General features: G+C 48.6%; 2 non-coding genes across 2 annotated transcripts; both read right to left on the bottom strand.

Moving 5' to 3' along the window:
• Nucleotides 1-3,693: 3,693 nt before the first annotated feature.
• On the bottom strand, nt 3,694-3,765 carry TRNAP-UGG (transfer RNA proline (anticodon UGG)). The gene has a single exon. It is a non-coding gene; the product is annotated as a tRNA-Pro (tRNA).
• A 4,583-nt stretch (nt 3,766-8,348) lies between these two features.
• On the bottom strand, nt 8,349-8,420 carry TRNAP-UGG (transfer RNA proline (anticodon UGG)). Its single transcript has one exon. It is a non-coding gene; the product is annotated as a tRNA-Pro (tRNA).
• Nucleotides 8,421-9,048: the final 628 nt, after the last annotated feature.

The following is a 9,048-nucleotide window of genomic DNA, read 5'->3' as shown; positions in this document are numbered from 1 at the left end:
TCCACGGGGCAACATAATACTCCTGCCCCCCCATTGTTTGAGGAGAACAGGGGCAAGTGTGCCCTCTATCCCCATGTACTCATTGCCTATACCTGAAGCGCCCTTAATGGTTGCCTGGTCCGTGCAAAGCAGCGTAAGCGGCAGGGGGGAATAGGTACACGGTACAAATGCCCCAGAACTTCATGCATTCTGCCTTGCCCTCCTCCCTCCTCTACCTTCGTTGAGAGTTTTCCCATTTTTAGAATACACTTTTCTTTTGCTGTCAAACGTTTTGCTAGGAATTGTCCCCAGTGTTTAGCGGCTGAACGTTGACCTCACTATATCTCCTCATTGGATAATCCTTCATTACCTCAACGGCCTTCTTCTTCGGCCTAGTACTTAAGAGGTATCAATCCGCATGACAGGGACCCTTTCCTTTTTTTTTTGTTGTTGCAGATTCCACGCTTTTCCACCAAGAGCCCAATACCCACAGATGAAGGTTTTCTAGTGTGGGAATCCCCCAGATTTCCCATCTACAGGTTCATCCCCCCCTGCAGAGCCGTATAGGAATCGCATATTTAGGAATGCACAGGTTCATCCCTTGCGCAGGGCCCAATAGAAATCCCAAGGATCTCCAGTGTACAGGTTCAACATTCCCAGCTAAGCCATCTAGAAATCCCTCATATCTCGCATGTATCGTTTCCTCCCTTCTTGCAAATCTAGTATGGAAATCCCCCAAATCTCCCAATTACAGGTTCATCCCTTCCGGCAAAGCTTCATATGCATCATCCAATATATCTCACAGGAGCCGATTCACCCCTCCCCGTGGAGCCCAATAGGAATCTTGCATATAGGAATGCCCAGGTTCATCCCGTCCGTCGTGCTCAATAGGAATGCCAAGGATCTTCAGTTTAAAGGCTCACCATTCCCCTCAGAGCCCTAGAGGAATCCCCCATATCTCCTGTGTTTCGTTTCCTCCATCCCTGCAAAGGTAGCAAAGGGACCTCAGATATCTGTCATTTATCGGCTCATCTCTCCACACAGAACTGTATAGGAATCCCATTGATCACCATGTGCAGGGTTATCCCTCCCTGCGAAGCCATATAGGCCTCATCCCATATATCTCCCAGGAACAGGTTAATCCCTTCCCGATGAGCCAATATACAAACCCCATAAATCTTCCCTGTGCAGGTTCATCCCTCTCCGCAGAGCCCTTTAAGAATCCCCCACATCTACTATATATCATTTCCCCCCACCCCCATGAGAATCCCACAGATCTCCCATGTATATGTTCATTCTTCTAGAGATCTCCCGTTTATAAGTTCATCCCTCAATTTAGAGCTGAATGGAATTTGCACACATTAGCATGTACATCCCTCCCCGTGCATCCCTACAGAAATCCCTCACATCTATGTGTCTGCTCATCCCTCCGAGCACAGCCGTATAGGAATAGCACACATAGGATTGAACATATTCCTCACTTCCCACTGAGCCCTACATGGATCTCACAGATCCCCAATGTTCATCCTTCCCAGCAGAGACCTTTAGGAATATAACAGATCCCCCATGTACAGGTTCACCCCTCCCCGCTCAGCTGCATAGGAATCCCTTGGGTCTCCCATTTTCAGGCTTCCCTGAAGAGCCCTATAGGAATATGCCAGATCTCCCATGTAAAGGTCCAGCCCTCCCCACCCAGCTGTGAAGGGATCCCTTGGATCTCCCATATTCATCCTTCCCTGAAGAGCCCTATAGGAATATACCAGATCTCCCCTGTAAAGGTCCATCCCTCCCCACCCAGCTGTGAAGGGATCCCTTGGATCTCCCATATTCATCCTTCCCTGAAGAGGAATATACAGATCTCTCATGTGCATGTCCATCCCTCCCCGCCCACCTGCATAGGAATCCCTTGGATCGCCCATATTCATCCTTCCCTGAAGAGCCCTATAGGAATATATAGATCTCCCATGTACAGGCCCACCCCTCCCCACCCAGCTGCTTAGGAATCCCTTTGATCTCCCATATTCATCCTTCCCTGAAGAGCCCTATAGGAATATGCCAGATCTCCCATGTAAAGGTCCATCCCTCCCCACCCAGCTGTGAAGGGATCCCTTGGATCTCCCATATTCATCCTTCCCTGAAGAGCGCTCTAGGAATATACCAGATCTCCCCTGTAAAGGTCCATCCCTCCCCACCCAGCTGTGAAGGGATCCCTTGGATCTCCCATATTCATCCTTCCCTGAAGAGGAATATACAGATCTCTCATGTGCATGTCCATCCCTCACCGCCCACCTGCATAGGAATCCCTTGGATCGCCCATATTCATCCTTCCCTGAAGAGCCCTATAGGAATATATAGATCTCCCATGTACAGGCCCACCCCTCCCCACCCAGCTGCTTAGGAATCCCTTTGATCTCCCATATTCATCCTTCCCTGAAGAGCCCTATAGGAATATACCAGATCTCCCATGTACAGGTTCATCCCTCCATGCCCAGCTGTATCGGAATCCCACGGATCACCCACGTCCATCCTTCCCTGCAGAATAGGAATATAACACATCTCCCATGTACAGGTCCATCCCTCCCTGCCCACCCGTGTAGGAATCCCTTGGCGCTCCCATATTCATCCTTCCCTGAAGAATCCCATAGGAATATTTCACATCTCCCATGTACAGGTCCATCCCTCCCTGCCCACCCGTATATGAATCCCACGGATCACCCATGTCCATCCTTCCCTGCAGACCCCTATATGAATATACCAGATCTCTCATGTACAGGTCCAACTCTCCCTGCCAAGTGGATAGGAATACCTTGGATCTCCCATGTTCATCCCTCCCTGCAGAGCCCTTTAGGAATATAAGATCTCCAATGTACAGGTTCGTCCCTCCCTTCCCAGCTGTATCGGAATCCCACGGATCACCCATGTCCATCCTTCCCTGCAGAGCCCAATAGGAAAATAGCAGATCTCCCATGTACAGGTACATCCCAGCCCACCGAGCTGTATAGGAAACCCACAGATCTCCCATGTTCATCCTTCTCCACTGAGCACTATATGAACATAAGATCTCTTATCCCTGCCCGCCCAGCTGTATAAGAATCCCTTGTCTCTCCCATATTCATCCTTCCCTGAAGAATCCCATAGGACTATACCAGATCTCCAATGTACAGGTCCACCCCTCCCCGCCCAGCTGTATAGGAATCCCTTGGATCTCTCGTGTAGTGGTTCATCCCTCCGCACTGAGCTATATAGGAATCCCTTGGAGCAGGTTTATCCCTCCTCCCGTTCTTGGATCCGTATTTTTTCACCTGCACACAATGGGTCAGAATCACACACAGGTGAATTCCTCCCCTCCCAAATGAGGCACTCACAGACCTCGAGGGCTTGGAACAACTATTACATAATTTGTTTGCATGCCCCTGTCCAACCAAGACTGCGTGTGATCTTTGGAGTGGCTTAATCCTGCAAGCCCCACGTCTTTAGACCACTCACACGCTCTTCTTCTTGTTTTTGATATGACGCCTTTTCAGTGTATCTTTCTCGCGTGTGTTTTTTACTGCCCTTCCTCTATTGATGTGAAAAAAATATGAGCGCTTTTCAGTCGATCCTTCCTGCAGTTGGGTGATAGTTTGCCACTGCTCATAGATGGCTTCTTGGTCTTGGGTTGTGATTGTTGCTCAGGGTGCGAAAGGAGCGTTTAAATGTATCCAAAACAAAACGGGGCTCGTCCGGGATTTGAACCCGGGACCTCTCGCACCCAAAGCGAGAATCATACCCCTAGACCAACGAGCCAGCTGTGAGCAGAGCCATGAGCGAGCAGTCAGCCTTGTGGCGTGCAACATCAGCACTGCTTCCTATTTTACTGTTCATTTATGCATGATATTAAATGGGAGTTTTGTGTTGCAATCACAACTGATCGTTAATATCAGTTCACCCTCCTATTAAATTTAGAGGTGGAAAGACATTGCCCGTTTTGTTAATTTATGTACACAGTTTTGAAAAAAAGAGGTGTCATTTTGCTGAAAGCAACTCTGACTCTGTACGATGCCCCTCCCTGCCTGATCCTCTCCATGATCTCTAGCATCTTGCACTGCGCGATTGAAACATGAATAAGAGGATACTGCTCCAGTCTGTGGAAAAGTGGATCTGAGAGTCTTATGAAATTATGCACAGCAGCTGTGCAGTGGCTCGTTGGTCTAGGGGTATGATTCTCGCTTAGGGTGCGAGAGGTCCCGGGTTCAAATCCCGGACGAGCCCTCACTTCTTTTTTGACTCTTTCCAAATACGAAATAAACACAAGATTTAAATCTTCTATCACAATAAAACAACAGCAGTTTAGGATTTGAAGCCGCAACCCTATCGCACCCAAAGCAACAATCATACCAATTGACCAAGAAGCAGACCCACATAGAGCAAGGTGCTGAGATGGGAGTGGAATCTTTCACAGATCCAAGTCCATTGAGTGCAGCATAAGGGACTGGGGCTGCTCAGAGCATGTACACATCGCAATCCTAATGTGGTGAGCTCAATGGAATAAGGGCAGCGAGCCGGTCCTTGGAGATAGAGCTCTGATTACACATTTCTTTACATGGGCTCTTGGGTGCCAACTATTGATTTTCGCAACGGGGTCCAAAACGAAATTTTTATTTTCGCTATGACGGCACAAATTCCATCTCCAGGGCCAAAGCACACATTTTACAGCACATGTAGCAGCAGTAAATGGAAGAAAGCCATAGAATTACAGGCATGGCATGTCTAAATATAACCCCTCAGCAACAGTCGCCTAACCTGCTGAGGTGTGTCTGCAGCATTCTGCTTTAGTATTCCCTACCTCTCCCATGCCCGCAAACCGCTTAAGCCGGTCCCCCACTCACACACCTCCCCAATCAAGGCTAAGGGGACAATGATGCAGCCTTCCCCCTTTGAAATGAGCAACACTTGCTAATTTTGCAAGCTGTGTACTAAGCTTTATTAAGTCCGAGCCCCGCACGGGAGGAGCCAGAAGCCCTGCTTCGCCCAGTGATATCGAAGAGCATGTCACTGAATCTTTTATATTTCATGGTTTGTGGTTGTAGAAACTCCACGGGGCAACATAATACTCCTGCCCCCCCATTGTTTGAGGAGAACAGGGGCAAGTGTGCCCTCTATCCCCATGTACTCGTTGCCTATACCTGAAGCGCCCTTAATGGTTGCCTGGTCCGTGCAAAGCAGCGTAAGCGGCAGGGGGGAATAGGTACACGGTACAAATGCCCCAGAACTTCATGCACTCTGCCTTGCCCTCCTCCCTCCTCTACCTTCGTTGAGAGTTTTCCCATTTTTAGAATACACTTTTCTTTTGCTGGCAAACGTTTTGCTAGGAATTGTCCCCAGTGTTTAGCGGCTGAACGTTGACCTCACTATATCTCCTCATTGGATAATCCTTCATTACCTCAACGGCCTTCTTCTTCGGCCTAGTACTTAAGAGGTATCAATCCGCATGACAGGGACCCTTTCCTTTTTTTTTTTGTTGTTGCAGATTCCACGCTTTTCCACCAAGAGCCCAATACCCACAGATGAAGGTTTTCTAGTGTGGGAATCCCCCAGATTTCCCATCTACAGGTTCATCCCCCCCTGCAGAGCCGTATAGGAATCGCATATTTAGGAATGCACAGGTTCATCCCTTGCGCAGGGCCCTATAGAAATCCCAAGGATCTCCAGTGTACAGGTTCAACATTCCCAGCTAAGCCATCTAGAAATCCCTCATATCTCGCATGTATCGTTTCCTCCCTTCTTGCAAATCTAGTATGGAAATCCCCCAAATCTCCCAATTACAGGTTCATCCCTTCCGGCAAAGCTGCATATGCATCATCCAATATATCTCACAGGAGCCGATTCACCCCTCCCCGTGGAGCCCAATAGGAATCTTGCATATAGGAATGCCCAGGTTCATCCCGTCCGTCGTGCTCAATAGGAATGCCAAGGATCTTCAGTTTAAAGGCTCACCATTCCCCTCAGAGCCCTAGAGGAATCCCCCATATCTCCTGTGTTTCGTTTCCTCCATCCCTGCAAAGGTAGCAAAGGGACCTCAGATATCTGTCATTTATCGGCTCATCTCTCCACACAGAACTGTATAGGAATCCCATTGATCACCATGTGCAGGGTTATCCCTCCCTGCGAAGCCATATAGGCCTCATCCCATATATCTCCCAGGAACAGGTTAATCCCTTCCCGATGAGCCAATATACAAACCCCATAAATCTTCCCTGTGCAGGTTCATCCCTCTCCGCAGAGCCCTTTAAGAATCCCCCACATCTACTATATATCATTTCCCCCCACCCCCATGAGAATCCCACAGATCTCCCATGTATATGTTCATTCTTCTAGAGATCTCCCGTTTATAAGTTCATCCCTCAATTTAGAGCTGAATGGAATTTGCACACATTAGCATGTACATCCCTCCCCGTGCATCCCTACAGAAATCCCTCACATCTATGTGTCTGCTCATCCCTCCGAGCACAGCCGTATAGGAATAGCACACATAGGATTGAACATATTCCACACTTCCCACTGAGCCCTACATGGATCTCACAGATCCCCAATGTTCATCCTTCCCAGCAGAGACCTTTAGGAATATAACAGATCCCCCATGTACAGGTTCACCCCTCCCCGCTCAGCTGCATAGGAATCCCTTGGGTCTCCCATTTTCAGGCTTCCCTGAAGAGCCCTATAGGAATATGCCAGATCTCCCATGTAAAGGTCCATCCCTCCCCACCCAGCTGTGAAGGGATCCCTTGGATCTCCCATATTCATCCTTCCCTGAAGAGCCCTATAGGAATATACCAGATCTCCCCTGTAAAGGTCCATCCCTCCCCACCCAGCTGTGAAGGGATCCCTTGGATCTCCCATATTCATCCTTCCCTGAAGAGGAATATACAGATCTCTCATGTGCATGTCCATCCCTCCCCGCCCACCCGCATAGGAATCCCTTGGATCGCCCATATTCATCCTTCCCTGAAGAGCCCTATAGGAATATATAGATCTCCCATGTACAGGCCCACCCCTCCCCACCCAGCTGCTTAGGAATCCCTTTGATCTCCCATATTCATCCTTCCCTGAAGAGCCCTATAGGAATATACCAGATCTCCCATGTACAGGTTCATCCCACCATGCCCAGCTGTATCGGAATCCCACGGATCACCCACGTCCATCCTTCCCTGCAGAATAGGAATATAACACATCTCCCATGTACAGGTCCATCCCTCCCTGCCCACCCGTGTAGGAATCCCTTGGCGCTCCCATATTCATCCTTCCCTGAAGAATCCCATAGGAATATTTCAGATCTCCCATGTACAGGTCCATCCCTCCCTGCCCACCCGTATATGAATCCCACGGATAACCCATGTCCATCCTTCCCTGCAGACCCCTATATGAATATAACAGATCTCTCATGTACAGGTCCAACTCTCCCTGCCAAGTGGATAGGAATCCCTTGGATCTCCCATGTTCATCCCTCCCTGCAGAGCCCTATAGGAATATAACATCTCCAATGTACTGGTTCGTCCCTCCCTTCCCAGCTGTATCGGAATCCCACGGATCACCCATGTCCATCCTTCCCTGCAGAGCCCAATAGGAAAATAGCAGATCTCCCATGTACAGGTACATCCCAGCCCACCGAGCTGTATAGGAAACCCACAGATCTCCCATGTTCATCCTTCTCCACTGAGCACTATATGAACATAAGATCTCTTATCCCTGCCCGCCCAGCTGTATAAGAATCCCTTGTATCTCCCATATTCATCCTTCCCTGAAGAATCCCATAGGACTATACCAGATCTCCAATGTACAGGTCCACCCCTCCCCGCCCAGCTGTATAGGAATCCCTTGGATCTCTCATGTAGTGGTTCACCCCTCCGCACTGAGCTATATAGGAATCCCTTGGAGCAGGTTTATCCCTCCTCCCGTTCTTGGATCCGTATTTTTTCACCTGCACACAATGGGTCAGAATCACACACAGGTGAATTCCTCCCCTCCCAAATGAGGCACTCACAGACCTCGAGGGCTTGGAACAACTATTACATAATTTGTTTGCATGCCCCTGTCCAACCAAGACTGCGTGTGATCTTTGGAGTGGCTTAATCCTGCAAGCCCCACGTCTTTAGACCACTCACACGCTCTTCTTCTTGTTTTTGATATGACGCCTTTTCAGTGTATCTTTCTCGCGTGTGTTTTTTACTGCCCTTCCTCTATTGATGTGAAAAAAATATGAGCGCTTTTCAGTCGATCCTTCCTGCAGTTGGGTGATAGTTTGCCACTGCTCATAGATGGCTTCTTGGTCTTGGGTTGTGATTGTTGCTCAGGGTGCGAAAGGAGCGTTTAAATGTATCCAAAACAAAACGGGGCTCGTCCGGGATTTGAACCCGGGACCTCTCGCACCCAAAGCGAGAATCATACCCCTAGACCAACGAGCCAGCTGTGAGCAGAGCCATGAGCGAGCAGTCAGCCTTGTGGCGTGCCACATCAGCACTGCTTCCTATTTTACTGTTCATTTATGCATGATATTAAATGGGAGTTTTGTGTTGCAATCACAACTGATCGTTAATATCAGTTCACCCTCCTATTAAATTTAGAGGTGGAAAGACATTGCCCGTTTTGTTAATTTATGTACACAGTTTGGAAAAAAAGAGGTGTCATTTTGCTGAAAGCAACTCTGACTCTGTACGATGCCCCTCCCTGCCTGATCCTCTCCATGATCTCTAGCATCTTGCACTGCGCGATTGAAACATGAATAAGAGGATACTGCTCCAGTCTGTGGAAAAGTGGATCTGAGAGTCTTATGAAATTATGCACAGCAGCTGTGCAGTGGCTCGTTGGTCTAGGGGTATGATTCTCGCTTAGGGTGCGAGAGATCCCGGGTTCAAATCCCGGACGAGCCCTCACTTCTTTTTTGACTCTTTCCAAATACGAAATAAACACAAGATTTAAATCTTCTATCACAATAAAACAACAGCAGTTTAGGATTTGAAGCCGCAACCCTATCGCACCCAAAGCAACAATCATACCAATTGACCAAGAAGCAGACCCACATAGAGCAAGGTG

This window comes from Ambystoma mexicanum, chromosome 12, assembly GCF_040938575.1.
Source record: "Ambystoma mexicanum isolate Mex_15411 chromosome 12, UKY_AmexF1_1, whole genome shotgun sequence".
NCBI classification, from domain to species: Eukaryota; Metazoa; Chordata; class Amphibia; order Caudata; family Ambystomatidae; genus Ambystoma; species Ambystoma mexicanum.
Note: the sequence above shows the minus strand (reverse complement) of the source record. Positions and strands in the feature narration are given on the sequence as shown.